The following is a 15307-nucleotide window of genomic DNA, read 5'->3' as shown; positions in this document are numbered from 1 at the left end:
GAGAGAGAGAATCCCAAGCAGACTCTGTGCTATTAGCATAGATAGAGTCTGACATTGGGCTTAGTCTCACAAACCATTAGATCATGATCTGAGCTGAAATCAAGAGTCAAATATTTAACTCACTGAGCTACCCAGGTAACCCTCAGTTATGCTGACTTTTATTTATTATTATTATTTTTACAAATAGTTTATTGTCAAGTTGGTTTCCATATAACACCCAGTGCTCATCCCCACAAGTGCCCCTCTCGGTGCCCATTCCCCCCCACCCCTCCACATCCATCAGTCCTCAGTTTTTGTCGGCAATCAAGAGTCTCTCATGGTTTGCCTCTCCCCCTTTCCCTCACTATTTCCCCTCTTCTCCCCCATGGTCTTCCGTTAAGTTCCTCCTAATCCTCCTATACGTGCAAACATATGATATTTGTCCTTCTCTGCCTGACTTATTTCATTCAGTTATGCTGATTTTTAAAAGTTTGTTTATTTATTTTGAGAGAGAGAGTGAGAGTGAGCGAGCAAAGAGCAGAGAGAGAGGGGGAGAGAGAATTCCAAATAGGCTCCACACTGTCAGAGTGGAGCCCAACTCAGGGCTCGAACTCACGAACCATGAGATCATGACCTGAACTGAAATCAGGAGACATTTAGCTGGCTGAGTCACCTAGATGCCCGCCCCTCCCTCAGTCCTTCTTCCTAATTAAACTGCAATGGCATCTTTTCTAAAAAGGAAGATTTCCACCATTCTACACAGAAAATTGATCTGTACTGGAATATCTGCTGAATGTTGGCAACAGATACATGCAAGATGGGCTTTAGAAGGCCCCAGCAAAAGTTTACCTAAGAAAACTGAATATGTACATGATTTTCTCACCCTTATCCTGCTGCTCACTTGAAATGTGATCCTGAAGGGGCAAGTATGAAAGCTCTCTGAGATGTACATTAAACTGTCCCCTATTTGCATCATTGGAATATGAATGTTATAGAGACTTGAGTGGCTTTGGCCTATGTGGGAGGAAGGATTATTATCTGTTATGCTTATCAGTTCAGCTAATGAGTCTTCTTACAAATGATCTTATGTCTTATAAATTCCATGTTTTTGGGAAACTAAGTGTGGCTCTACCTTTAATAGCATGAGGAAAAGTGCAGACACTGCCTGGGCTGGCTGGTTAATTTAATTGTGAAACCACATTTACTGCAACACATTGATGAGAATCTCGGCTCCAGTAGGTTGAGCCTAGAAGATCAGTAGAGGATGTGATTCTAAAGAAGTATTTCTCGAGTGTAGGATAGGTATGAGAAATGCCTTGGAGTTGTCAAGAAAATGACCTTTGCGGGCACCTGGGTGGCTCAGTTGGTTAAGTGTCTGACTTTGGCTCAGGTAATGATCTCACCCGTTCGTGGGTTCAAGCCCCGCGTCAGACTCTGTGCTGACAGCCAGCTCAGAGCCTGGAGCCTGCTTCTGCTTCTGTGTCTCCCTCTCTATCTGACCCTCTCCTGCTCACGTTGTCTGTCTCTCTCTCTCAAAAAAAAAATACATAAGACATTTTAAAAATTAAAAGAAAAATAAAAAAAGAAAACGACTTTCAGGAGAAATGACCAAGAAACGTTCCTGGAGTTTGTCTGTGGTTGTCTAGTGTGCCTGGTGAGGAATGTTGGCTCCAGTAAGTTGAGCCCCAAATTGTCCAACAAGGTCCACTCATTAGTTGTTATATCAATCAATATTATCATGTTTCAGGATTCCCTTGGTCACCTAAACACTGTGATTTTCTAGAAGGACTCAGTCTCAGAGGCAGCTCTGCCCTGTCTGGGCTGTGGTTTGTTTATTATCATGACCAGCAGTTATTATCATGACCAGCAGTGGAAAAAGCCTCATCATGAAGTGTAGTTGAGCCTAGGAGCAGGATTCTGAAAGGTCTCCTTTCCCAGAAGAGGCTATATAGAACATGCTTCTTCTTCCAGTAGTGGTGTTTATGCTCAAGGCAGCCTGTTTGAGACTCAGAGCCCAAGGGTTTTGATGAGGGCTTGTCACGTAGGCACCCTGAGCCCACCAAAGTCCTAACCTCCCAGAAAGAAATTACATTTTTATGCAAATAGTTTATACATGCTAGTATAACAGAATGCAATGCTCTGAGCCTACATAACAGCCTTATCACTCTATATCATAAGGAACATTCCAAAAGCCAAGTAACCAGATGTCAGCCAAAGGCCAGCACTGGATCAAGCTCTTTTAAAGGCCCTCCTAACGATGGCAACCTCAGGCCTGCCAGGTTGTCTTTATTGTACCACCATCTAGTTGAAAAATCCTTTTCTGTGATTCTGTAGAATGTCCTGCATCCTGGATTGGGCTAATGGACTCCTCATGGGATTCTTATTCTATTCCTTTTATTTCCTATGGGCTAAAATTTATATCTGAAGCCTTCAGGTTTTATTTTGGGGGCCTTATACTTCACAAGTGTTCTAGGAGTTTGACTTGCACCAAGGAGGAGTGTGATGTCTAGATGTCCCCTTTTCAGGGATGCTGAGATTGCTTAGTGAGTTTAGGTGGTGGCAGCCTGGCCCAGTGTTTATTAAGTTTCCTGTGACCTTTGCTCCTAATGGTTTTAATATCCACCAGGAACCATTGATGCATTTGTAATGAATTTTCTAATTATGTCATTCTATCTGCATTTATAAATCACTCAGTCTGTACTGAAGAGCTTCTCCCACCCAATTTCATTAATGTGAAACACACTTAATGCCAGAAACACAAGATAAATTATTTTTCTTTAATTTTCAATTTTTATAATAATGAGTTGTTGCCTTGGCAACTTTCAGTAGTGTCCACTGAACTTATTTTTTGTCTGTCTCCCATTTTCTGAGTATCATTTTAAACTTATGGGTTTAATCAATGTACTTTAATCAGTTACAGTCATTAGTAATTAAAAAATACAGTTTAATGCAAATTTATTTTTGAGAAGATTTCTCTGTTATTCTAGAATGTATTTTTTTGTATAATTGTACAACCTTTCAAAATTACGTAATTGTAAATATTTGTTAATCTTTAATTAATGGATGTTATTAATAGCCATTCAGAAAAAGCTTTTCCCTTCCTCCAAACGGCTATGTTGATGTAATAAAAGTCCTGTAAAGAAGCCAATTCAACATGGCTTCTACCCTGGCAGAGCAAAAAGTAAACTTGTGAGAAGAAACTAGATACATTAGCTCAGTGATAGGCTCATTGAGGGCACCCTTTATAAGTCAGTCAGGTGAACTGCTGCCCCTCATAATAAGGTGTCACTGTTCTGCTGCTCCATAGTATAATGTACCAGCTACATTATCTACCAAAACCCTTTTTTGTTGTTGTTTTGAAATAATTACAGAGTCACAGGGCATTGCAAAGAAATGTAGAGAAGTCCTATCCATACTTCCCCAGCCTCCCTCAATATTAATGTGTTATACAACTATGCTTTAATAATATCAAGACCAAGAAATGGGCATTGGTACAATTCATAGAGTTTATTCAGATTTAAGTGGTTATAGAAGAGGGCAGAGCAATATGAAGACCCTGAGCTTGTCTTGTCCCTGAAACACAGACTAGATCAGCATCAAACCATTTTGAACACCTAAGAGACTGACCTGAGGATTATGCAAAAATCTGCATCATTTGAGCCACAGAACTTAGCGGGTGCGTAGCATGGAGAGGTGGATTAGGGGAGAAAAAAGCTGCAGAGCCGTGGAGGGTAGGGAGCTGTTTTCACAAAGAGAGGACAGAAATAGAAATAGAAAAGGGGAGATTGGAGCACATAGAGTTTGTGCAAGAAAAGCATCCCCTACCCCCGAAAGTACCTGGAGAGAAAGAGAGGGAGAAAGAATGAAAACATTTGCAGGGGACTGGGCAAGAAATCTCTTCTCCAAAACTCCAAAACCGGGGAGAACAGAGAGGGTTTCAATACCATCAGGATTCTATAAACATTGGAATGCAGAGTTTGAAGTTCTAGAGCTCAGTTCCTGGGAGTGCTCTGGTAAGGAAGTAGAGTGAATCCCCAGGAGCAGGCAATGCAGTCTGAGGGGTCTTTGTGCCACATGGGGAGAAGCTGTTCTTCTGTTTGAAGTAGGGGAACAATTGATAGAGAACATATGGACTCCCTGTGGCCAAAGGTCCTGGTGGACCCTGGAGAGCAGCCATGTTTGCTGGTATTGGGACAAAGATGCCCGAGTGTGGCAAAACCTGGCACCAGCTGTCTATTGATTTGCCATAAACTCTGAGCCTCTGCTGCTGCATGATTGCTGGAATGTTTTCTGGGACAAGCTGGCTCCTGGCCATTGCTCTGCAACACCTACCCCCAGAGAATTGGCATGGGTCTCTGAAGTGTGGGACTTATAAAACTCTGGAGGGAGGCACCATCTGGCAGGTAGACAGCTTGGACATGGACAAAGTAGAGGCACAGAGTGGATAGAGACCTGAGACAAAGAAGAGTGCTTGATCATGGGTCAGTGAGAGTGTAAAGTTCCTGTGCCAGAAACTAAGGAGCTAGTTGAAGCCATTTTCACCTCTGGCACATGCGGGAGCATGCACCCTTGCACACTGGGATCCACCCCAGTAAGTTAATCAGTGCCACCAAGTGGAGAATGGAGCCATTACATCAAGTCCCACTCACCTGGGCCCTCCAGGCACATGCCCCAGAAGACCAACACAAATTCCTCCCACCTGCTTAGTCTACAGACTAGTGTACTTCAAAGTTTCAGTTCCCAGGGGAAACTGGTTGTAACTTCAATCTGGTTTCCTTTTGCTTGCTGGTTCTTTTATTTGTTCATTTTCTTTACTTCTGTTTTTTCTTAAATTGTTTTCATTTTTTCTTTCTTTTTCATTTTTGGATACAGAAAGACCAAATTCTTTTTTAAATTCTTTTTATTTTTTAAATTAAAAATCTTATTCTCTTTTCTTTTTTATTTTACTCTATTTTATTTTATTTTTTTTTTTTACAAATAGTTTATTGTCAAATTAGTTTCCACATAACACTCAGTGCTCATCCCCACAAGTGTCCTCCTCCATGCCCATCCCTCCTCCCCCCCACCTCCATTCTATTTTATTATTTAAAATAAAAAAATCAAACTTTTTTCCCTTCCTTTCTCTTTTTTTCTCTATTCTGTCAAGCTTCTTTCAACAAGCAGATTGAAACACACCTAGGATCTATCTTTCTTTACACCTAGGATCTATGTTTCTTTACTTGAATAATTTTTGTCTTTAATTTTTCAATTTAATTTTTTATTTTATTAATTGTTTTTCTTTCTCCAAAATGACAAGAAAAATTCACCCCAGAAGAAAGAATAGGAAGAAATAATGGCCAGGGATTTTATCAACACAGATTTAAGTAAGATGTCTGAACAAGAATTTAAAACCACAATTATAAGAATACTATCTGGAGTTGAAAAAAGTGTAGAAGACACCAGAGAATCCCTTTCTGTGAAGATAAAAGGGGAGTTAAATTTACTTAGGCCAAAATTAAAAATGCTACATCCAAGGTGCAATTTTCAATAGATGCCATGACAGCAAGGATGAATAAAGCAGAACAGCAAATCAGTAATATAGAAGATAAAAGTATAGAAAATAATGAAGCTGAAAAAAAGAAGGACATAAAGGGGGGAAAAAACATAAGACTTAGAGAACTCAGTTACTAATTAAAAAGGAATAAAATTTGAATCATAGAAGTCCCAGAAAATGAAGAGAGAGAAAAAGGGGCAGAAGATTTATGTGAGCAAATTATAGCTAAAAACTTTCCTAATCTGGGAAGGACACAGACATCAAAATCCAAGAATCACAGAGAACTCCCTAAAGTTCAAAGTTTTGTTGAACTTTAGATTCAATAAAAACTGACCGTCACCAAGGTATATCATAGTCAAATTCACAAAATACACAGACAAAGAAAGAATTATGAAAGAAGGGAGGGAAAAAGTGTCCTTAACCTACAGGGAAAGACAGATCAGGTTCACAGCATATCTGTCCACAGAAACTAGGCAGGCCAGAAAGGAATGGCAGGATATATTCAACATGCTAAATTGGAAAAACATGCAGCCAAGAATTCTTTATCCAGCAAGGCTATCATTCAAACTAGAAGGAGAATAAAGAATTTCCAGACGAACAAAAACTAAAGAAGTTCCTAACCTCTAACCCAGCCCTGCAGGAAATTTTACGGGGGACTCTTTGAGTGGATAAAAACAAAAGAAAACAAAAGAAGATTAAAAGCAACAAAGACTAGAAAAGATCAGGGAGCATCACCCAGAAACACCACTAACTTTACAGGCCACACAATGGCACTAAATTAATATTTTTCAATAATCACTCTAAATGTAAATGGACTAAATGTTCCAATAAAAAGACATCGGGTATCAGATGGATAAAAAAATAAGACCCATATATATACTGCCTACAAGAGACTCATTCTAGACCTAAAGACACCTGCAGATTAAAAGTGAGGGGATGGAGAATCATCATGTCATGCTAATGCATGTCAAAGGAAAGCCAGAGTAGCCATACTTATATCAGACAATCTAGATTTTAAAACAAAGGCTGTAACAAGAGATGAAGAAGGACATTATATCATAACGGGTCTATCAGGAAGATCTAACAATTGTTAATATTTATGCCCCAACTTGAGCTTCCAAATATTTAAATCAATTAATTAAAAACAAAGAAACTCATTGATAATAATAACATAATATAGTAGGGAACTTTAACACCCCACTTACAGAAATGGACAGATTATCTAAGCAGAAAACCCACAAGGAAACAATGGCTTTGAATGACACACTGGACTGGATGGACTTAACAGATATATTCAGAACATTTCACCCTAATGCAGCAGAATGCAAATTCCTCTTGAGTGCATATGAAACATTCTCCAGAATAGATTACATATTGGGTCAGAAATCAGCCCTCAACAAGTACAAAAGATCAAGATCGTACCATGCACATTTTCAGACTCCATGCTATGAAACTTGAAATCAACCACAAGAAAACATTTGGAAAGACCATCAATACTTGGATATTAAAGAGCATCCTACTGGGGCGCCGGGGTGGCTCAGTCAGTTAGACAGCCGACTTTGATTCAGGTCATGATCTCACGGTTTGTGAGTTCGGGCCCCGCATTGGGCTCTGTGCTGACAAGTCAGAGCCTGGAGCCTGCTTCAGACTCTGTGTCTCCTTCACTGTTTGCCCTTCTCCTGCTCACGCACTGTCTCTCAAAAATAAATAAATATTAAACATTTTTTAAAAAAGAGCATCCTACTAAAGAATAAATGGGTTAACCAAGAAATTAAACAGGAAATTAAAAAGTACATGAAAGCCAATGAAAATGACAACACGACAGTTCAAAACCTCTGGGATGCAGCAAGTGTGGTCACAAGAGGGAAGTATATACCATTCTAGGGCTTCCTAAAGAAGGAAGAAATGTCTCAAATATACATCCTAACCTTACACCTAAAGGAGCTGGAAAAAGAACAGCAAATACAGCCCAAACCAGCAGAAGAAGGAAAATAATAAAGATTAGAGCAGAGCTAAAGTATATTGAAATTAAAGAAAAAAAAAAACAGTAGAACAGATCAATGAAAGTAGGAGCTGGCTTTTTTTTTTTTTAATGTTTATTTATTTTTGAGAGAAAGAGAGACAAAGCATGAGATGGAGAGGGGAAGAGAGAGAGGGAGACACAGAATCTGAAGCAGGCTCCAGGCTCTGAGCTGTCAGCATAGAGCCTGATATGGGGTTCAAACCCATAAACCATGAGATCATGACTTGAGTCAAAGTTAGAGGCTTAACCAGCTGAGCCACCCAGGTGCCCCAGGAGGTGGCTTTTTGAAGGAATTAACAAAATTGATAAACCCCTAGCCAGATTGATCAAAAAGAAGAAATAAAACATACAAATAAATAAAATCACAAATAGAAGAGATACCAATCCATATACAGAAATACAAACAATATTAAGAGAATATTATGAGCAGTTATATGCCAACAATCTATTCTATTCTGGAAGAAATGGACAAATTTCTAGAAACAGATGTCAGTGGTTATACTAACACTGGTGTGTGTGTGTGTGTGTGTGTGTGTGTGTGTGTTTGCATGTGTGGCTGTATACAATTATATATGGCTTTGTGTAAGCACAACTGCAAAAATGATACTTAAACTGTACCTTCATCACAGGCTCCCTGTGATATCTCTGTATACCCACATCCATCTCCTTCCTCATCATCAGTAAGGCCTGGCAATTACTACTTTGGACTCCTTCTCTATAATTATTTCACCAATGCTTTCTAATGGAATAATGTAGTATATGTCCTTTTAAAATTGGCTTTTTTCAGTCAGCATGATTTCCTTGAGGTTCATCCAAAGTGTTGCATACTCACTATTTTGTTTCTTTTTATTATTGAATAACATTCTGTGGTATGGATGGAATGGTGTGTTTAGGCATTTGTCCTTTGAAAGGCTAAAATAATTTTTTTTTCATTGCTGGACTATCATAAATAAAGATGCTATCAACATATAAAAAATATATTTAAAAATTTAATGATGTTTTAATGGTGAGTTTTAAATTTACTTTATATATTCAAGATATAAGGGCTTTGTTGGTTAGGTAGTTTGCAAATGTTTTCTCTAGTTCAGTTTATAAATGTTTTCTTTCATATATTGTGATATTGGTGTCAAGTTTAAGAACTCATTGCCTACACCTGGATACCAGATCTTTTATTATGTTTTTCCTAACCTTTATATTATCTTACTTTTATATTTGAGTCTGTAATCCATTTTGAGATAGCGTTTGTTTAAAGTGTGAAGTTTAGGAAGAGATTATTTTTTTAATCTATGGAGCATTGTTTAAGCTTATGATCTTCAGAGCCATTTATTTAAAAGACTAACCCATTTGAATTTCTTTTAATCCTTTGATAAAAATTAATTAGAAATATTTGTGTGGATATATTTCCTAATTCTCTATTCTGTTTTATTGATCTATACTCATGTTCTTCCATCAGTACCATATCTTTTTTTCTTTCATAGTTTACTTCAAGTTGGATTCCATTACTACCCAGTGCTCATCCCAACAAATGCCACCCTCCATACCCATCACTTCCCATCCCCTCTCCCCCCACCCCCATCAGCCGTCAGCTTGTTCTCAGTATTCAAAGGTCTATCATGGTTTGCCTCCCTCCCTCTCCCCAACTATTTTTCCCCCTTATCCTCTATAAGTGAAAGCACATAGTATCTGTCTTTCTCTGCCGGACTTATTTCACTTGCATAACACCCTGGAGTTTCATCCACGTTGCTACAAATGGCCAGATTTCATTCTTTCTCATTGCCATGTAGTATTCCATTGTATAGATAAATCATATCTTCTTGATACATTCATCAGTTGATGGACACTTAGGCTCTTTCCATGTTTTGGCTATTGTTGAGAGTGCTGCTGTGAACATTTGGGTACATGTGCCCCTATGCATCAGCACTCCTGTATCCCTTGGGAAAATACCTAGGAGTGCTTTTGCTGGGCCATAGGGGAGTTCTATTGTTAATTTTTTGAGGAAATTGCACACTGTTTTCCAGAGGGGCTGCACCCGTTTACATTCCCACCAACAGTGGAGGAGGGTGCCCATTTCTCCACATCCTCGCCAGCATCTAGAGTCGTCTGAATTGCTCATTTTAGCCACTCTGACCGGTGTGAGATGGTATTTCAGTGTGGTTTTCATTTCTATTTCCCTGATGAAGAGGAATGCTGAGCATCATTTCATGTGCCTGTTGGCCATCTGGATTTCCTCTTTGGAGAAGTGTCTGTTCATGTCTTCTGCCCATTTCTTCACTGGATTATTTGTTTTTTGTGTGTGGAGTTTGGGGAGTTCCTTATCGATGTTGGATACTAGCCCTTTATCTGATATGTCATTTGCAACTATCTTTTCCCATTCCATCAGTTGCCTATTAGTTTTATGGATTGTTTTCTTTGCCATGCAGAAGCTTTTAATCTTGATGAGGTCCCAGTAGTTCATTTTTGCTCTTGATTCTCTTGCCTTTGGGGATGTAGCAAGTAAGAGATTGCTGTGGTTGATATCAAGGAGGTGGTTTCCTGCTTTCTCTTCTAGGATTTTGATGGTTTCTTGTCTCACGTGCAGGTCCTTTATCCATTTTGAGTTTATTTTTGTGTGGTTTGAGAAAATGATCTAGTTTCATTCTTCTGCACGTTGCTGTCCAGTTCTCCCAGTACCATCTGTTAAAGAGGCTGTCCTTTTTCCATTGGATATTCTTTCCTGATTTGTCAAAGATTAGTTGGCCATACATTTGTAGGTCCAATTCTGAGTTCTCTATTCCATTCCATTGGTCTATGTGTCAGGTTTTGTGGTAATAACATACTGTCTTGATGATGACATCTTTGTAGTACAGGCTAAAGTCTGGGATGGTGATGCCCCCAGTTTTGGTTTTCTTCTTTGATATTACTTTGGCATTCGGGGTCTTTTGTGGTTCCATAAAAATTTTAGGATAGTTTGTTCTAGTTTTGAGAAGATGCTGGTGTAATTTTGATTAGGATTGCAATGAATGTGTAGATTGTTTTGGGTAGTAATGACATTTTAACAATATTTTTCTTCCAATTCATGAGCATGGAATGTATTTCCATTTCTTTGTGTCTTCTTCAATTTCCTTCGTAAGTTTTCTATAGTTTTCTTCATACAGATCTCTTATATCATTGGTTAAGTTTAATCCTAGATATTTTATGTTTGTTTGGTTTTTTTTTTTTTGGTAAAATTGTGAATGGGATAAGTTTCTTGATTTCTCTTTCTGTTGCTTCATTATTGGTTTATAAAAAAGCAACTGATTTCTGTACGTTGATTTTGAACCCTGTAACTTTGCTGAACTCATGGATCAGTTCTAGTAGGCTTCTGGTGGAGTCTGTCAGGTTTTCTATGCAAAGTATCATATCATCTGCAAAAAGTGTAAGTTTGACTTCTTTTCCAAACCTGATGCCTTTTATTTCCTTTTGTTGTCTGATGTCTGATGCTAGGACTTTCAGCAGTATGTTAAACAATAGTGATGAGAGTGGACATCCCTGTCATGTTCCTGATCTCAGGGGGAAAGCTCTCAGTTTTTCCCCGTTGAGGATGATGTTAGCTGAGGGCTTCTCATAGATGGCTTTTTATGATGTTTAATTAAGTTCCTTCTATCCCGACTTTCTGGAGGGTCTTTATTAAGAAGGGAGGCTGTATTTTGTCAAATGCTTTTTCTGCATCTATGGACAGGATCATATAGTTTTATCTTTTCTTTTGTTGATGTGATGTATCCCATTGATTGATTTGCCAATATTGAACCAGCCCTGTAACCCAGGAATGAATCCCACTTTATCTTGGTGGATAATTTTTTTATGTGCTGTTGGATCGATTTGCAAGTATCTTGTTGAGGATTTTTGCATCCGTATTCATCAAGGATATTAGCCTGTAGTTCTTTTTTTTTTTTTTTTTCCTGGGTTTCTGTGTGGCTTGGGAATCAGAGTGATGCTGGCTTCGTAGAATGAGTCTGGATGTTTTCCTTCAATTTCTATTTTTTGGAATAGCTTGGGAAGAATGGGTATTAACTCTGTTTTAAATGTCTGGTAGAATTCCCCACAGAAGCCATCTGGCCCAGGGCTCTTATTCGTCGGGAGATTTTTGATAACTGATTTGATTTCTTCACTAGTTATGGATCTATTCAGGTTTTCTATCTCTTCCCGTGTGAATTTTGGTAGTGTGTGTGTGTGTGTGTTTAGGAATTTGTCCGTTTCTTGTAAGTTGTCCAATTTGTTGGCATATAATGTTTCCTAGTATTTCCTGATATTTGCTTGTATTTCTGAGGGGTTGGTTGTAATAAGTCATTTTCATTCATGATTTTGTCTATTTCAGTGTTCTCTCTTTTCTTTTTGAGAAGCCTGGCTAGAGGTTTATCAATTTTGTTTATTTTTCAAAAAACCAACTCTTGGTTTCATTGGTCTGTTCAACTGTTTCTTTGGATTTTATATTGTTTATTTATGCCCTGATTTTTATTTTTTCTCTTCTTCTACTTGGTTTGGAGTGCTCTTGTTGCTCTCCCTCTAGTTGCTTTAGGTATGCTTTAGATTTTGCACTTGCACTTTTTCTAATTTATTGAAATTGACCTGGAGTGCAATGTACTTTCCTCTTAGGACTGTCTTAGCTGCATCCCATAGAGTTTGGATTGTTGTATTTTCATTTTCATTTGTTTGCATATATTTTGAAATTTCTTCTCTAATTGCCTGATTGGCCCATTCGTTCTTTTTATGGTGTTCTTTAACCTCCGTGTTTTTGGAGCTTTTCCAGATTTCTTCCCGTGATTGATATCCAGTTTCATAGCATTGTGATCTGAAAGTGTGCATGGTAAGATCCCAGTTATTTTATTTTAATTGAGGACTGCTTTATGTCCCAGTATGTGATCTATTTTGGCAATGTTCCATGCACACTGAGAAGAAGATGAATTCCATAGCTTCAGGATGTAGAGTTCTAAATATATCTGTCAAATCCATCTGGTCCAATGTGTCATTTAGGTCCATTGTGTCTTTACTGATTTTATGTCTAGCTGATCTATCCTTTGATGTAAGTTGAGTATTAAAATCCCCTGCTATTAGCACATTCTTATCTATAAGATTGTTTCTGTTTGTGATTAATTATTTTATGTATTTAGGTGCTCCCATATTTGGTGCATAGACATTTATAATTGTTAGCTCTTCCTGATGGATAGACCCTGTAATTATTAAATAATGCACTTCTTCATCCCTTTTTACTGTCTTTACTTTAAAGTCCAGTTTGCCTGATATAAGGATACCTACTCCAGCTTTCTTTTGACTTTCTGTAGCATGATAGATATTTCTCCATCCCCTTACTTTCAATCTGAAGGTGTCCTCCAGTCTAAAAAGAGTTTCTTGTAGACAGCAAATAGATGGATTTTGTTTTTTTATCCATTCTGCTACCCTATGTCTTTTGTTTGGGGCTTTTAGTCTGTTTACATCCAGTGTTATTATTGAAAAATTTGGGTTTACAGTCATCGTGTCCTTTGGGGGATTTATGCTTGTGGTGGTGTCTCTGGTATCTTGTGTTCCTTGCAACATTTCCATCAGAGAGTCCCCCTCAGGATTTCTTGTAGGGCTGGTTTAGTGGTGACGAATTCTTTCAATTTTTGTTTACTTGGAAAAACTTTTTCTCTTCTTCTATTATGCATGACAAGCTTGCTGGATAGAGGATTCTTGGCTGCGTATTTTTTCTGTTCACCACATTGAAGATTTCCTGCCATTCCTTTCTGGCCTGCCAAGTTTCAATAGATACGTCTGTCACCACTCTGATAGGTTTCCCTTTGTATGTTAGGGCCCCTCTCTCCCTAGCTGCTTTCATAATTCTCTCTTTGTCCTTATATTTTGCCAGTTTCACTGTGATATGTCATGCAGAAGATCAATTCAAGTTATGTCTGCAGGGAGTTCTCTGTGCCTCTTGGATTTCAATTTCTGTTTCCTTCCCTGGATTGGGGAAGTTCTCTGCTATAATTTGTTCAAGGACTCTTTCAGCGCCTTTTCCTCTCTCTTCCTCTTCTGGGATTTTATAATACTGTTATTATTCCGTTTGATTGTATCCCTCAGCTCTCAAACTCTCCTTTCGTATTCCTGGGTCAGTTTATCTCTCTTTTTCTCAGCTTCCTCTTTTTCTATAATTGTGTCTTCTTAATCACTTATCCTCCTTTCTGCCTTTTCAATCTGCATTGGCCACCTCCATTTTATTTTGCATCTCATATATAGCATTTTTTAATTCATCACAACTATTTTTAAGCTCCATAGTCTTTGTAGCAATAGTTTCTCTAACGTCTTCATTGCCTTTTTCAAGCCCAGTGATTAATTTTATGACTATTGTTCTAAATTCTTGTTCAGTTATTTTACTTATATCTGTCTTGAACAGTTCTTTAGCTGTCAATTCTTCCTGGAATTTCTTTGGAGGAGAGCTCTTTCATTTCATCATTTTGGTTAGCTTTCTATCTCTTGTTAGTTTTAAAAGCTTATTATGCACTCTGAACCTGCGAGTGCTGCTGTACCAAAGAAGGCTCTTTTACTGTCCAGGGCCTCTCTGTTCAGCAAATGTTCTTTGAATGGTCTCTCTTGGTCTCTCTTGTTGAGACCTTGGGTATTTTATTTTCCTACTTGTAGTTGTATTGGAGACTCTCCACCATGTGTAATTTTGCTTGTTTCTTGAGGTAGCCATGGAAAAGAAAACAGAGAGACAAACACACAGGTAACAAAGGCACAGAAACGCACAGACAAATCCAAGAAACACACCAACTAAAAAGGAAAACGAAAAGGAAAAAAAGAAAAGAGGAAGGAGGGAAGGAAAATAATAAGAAATAAATATATGTAAAAAAGAAAAAAGAAGAAAAGGAAAAAGAAGAAACCCAATAGACAAAGGACAGTCTAAAGCATGTAACCAGATTTCCCAGCTACAAACAAATAGCTGGGTGTATGCAGTGCTGTTGGAAGAGAATAGAGAAAGAGAGAAATGAGAGTGCGGGAATGAAGCGAAATTGGAAGTGAAATGAGCAGGCAGAAGGAGTTAGAGGCTGTTTTTAAAGAGCAAAAGAGTGGAATATGGTTGGTGAAGAGGCGAAATAAATGACGATGATGCTACTCAGAGAAACTGTATAATCTGATTACTCCAGAGAGAAAGAGATGTAATGGTAGTGGTGGAGGTATAGAATTTACATCTAGAGAATTGATTAAATGTGACTGTTTAAGCAAGCCAGTGACCAGAATTATTCAGGGGAGTGCATCCATGTTGGTCTTACCCCGGATCTGGTTAAAAAAAAAAGAAGAAGAGGATCGGCTCTCTAGTAGAGATTGTGTCCCTCAGGAGTCCTGCCTTCGCAGTTGTGGGGAGAAATGTGGCGGCGCCCCAGTCCCTTCTTGAACCAAGCGTTGCAACTCACTCTTTTGGGTGTGATCTCCCTATGCCGGGGGGCATGGCCAAGGTGTGCCATGTTTTATATCCCAAGCCAGGCCTCGTTTCCAGATCTCAATCTGGGCGCCCCACTGAAATTGCCCCCTCAGAGCAGTTTCAAGCCTCTCGCCTTCCCCCTGGGGATCGAGCCAGAAGCCGCTGCTCCTGTCTCCTCCAGGTCGGCCTGGCAAGCAAGGAGCAGTTTCACCCAGGGTCGCTTGGGAACAGTGCGTCCCATCTAGGGTCAGCTGGACAGCAGGAACTAGGTCCCTCTGTGTCCCGTCGCCCGAAATATAAATGCGCAGGCAAATCCCTCAGAGCAGTTTCTTTTCCTTCCTTCCTTCCTTCCTTCCTTCCT

General features: G+C 38.8%; 1 protein-coding gene across 1 annotated transcript in view; it reads left to right on the top strand.

Moving 5' to 3' along the window:
• Nucleotides 1-15307, top strand: part of OCA2 (OCA2 melanosomal transmembrane protein) — a gene marked incomplete at its 3' end in the record, with an annotated part of 210733 nt that overhangs the window by 121114 nt on the left and 74312 nt on the right. The gene's annotated exons all lie outside the window — the stretch shown is intronic.

This window comes from Hyaena hyaena, unplaced genomic scaffold (genome assembly GCF_003009895.1).
Source record: "Hyaena hyaena isolate Hyena2069 unplaced genomic scaffold, ASM300989v1 scaffold_892, whole genome shotgun sequence".
Lineage (NCBI taxonomy): Eukaryota > Metazoa > Chordata > Mammalia > Carnivora > Hyaenidae > Hyaena > Hyaena hyaena.
This window is presented reverse-complemented; position numbering and strand designations above follow the sequence as displayed.